We start from the raw sequence: 705 nt of genomic DNA, 5'->3' as shown, positions 1-705 counted from the left end.
TATGTGTATTTGCTTTGAAAGGAGGATAAAATTTATATCACATCCCACAAAATATTGTATAAATACAATTTTTCCCTTTTATCATTAACGCCAACAACAAGGCACATTCAAGACCTTTATTGCTATATACTGACAAGCTAATGATCAAAGAAAGCAGCAAGAAAATTATGAGAGAAGTCTATTGGTACTGTTAAATCTCTTCTATGTTTAAAACGGTTTTTTATAAATAAAATTTTGAACTTTCTTTTTTCAACTTTCTCAATTGCCTGTAGTCTGGTGTTAATCTTAAATTCGTCGCAATCTCTAGATATCGAAAATAGTTTCTCTGCTTAATTATGTCATATATTTGGCGTAGTTATATATATATCTCGTAAAAAATTAGTAGATTTACTTTTTTAGCATATATATATCGCTGATAGAATATGTATTGAAGCATTTATTGTATTCGAGAAACAGACTATGATACGTGTTGAAATAAACGCAAAAATATAGACATCACTAGAGAAATGTCTCAATGTTCATGCGAGCTTAGCGCTCTAAGAGTTATTCATTATCCTACTTGTGAGTCGCAATAATTACGTTCCCCGTTATAATCACGTTCAGTATTCAAAACGTGTTTCAGACATTAAAGACGGGTGACACTTCGCTCAAACAAGATGTGGGAACGTTTTATTCCAAAGGAGAATTAACAAAACTATATATATA

Source organism: Formica exsecta, unplaced genomic scaffold, assembly GCF_003651465.1.
Source record: "Formica exsecta isolate Colony F162 unplaced genomic scaffold, ASM365146v1 scaffold71, whole genome shotgun sequence".
NCBI lineage: Eukaryota > Metazoa > Arthropoda > Insecta > Hymenoptera > Formicidae > Formica > Formica exsecta.
The sequence above is the reverse complement of the archived record's forward strand: the minus strand, read 5'-3'. Positions refer to the sequence as shown.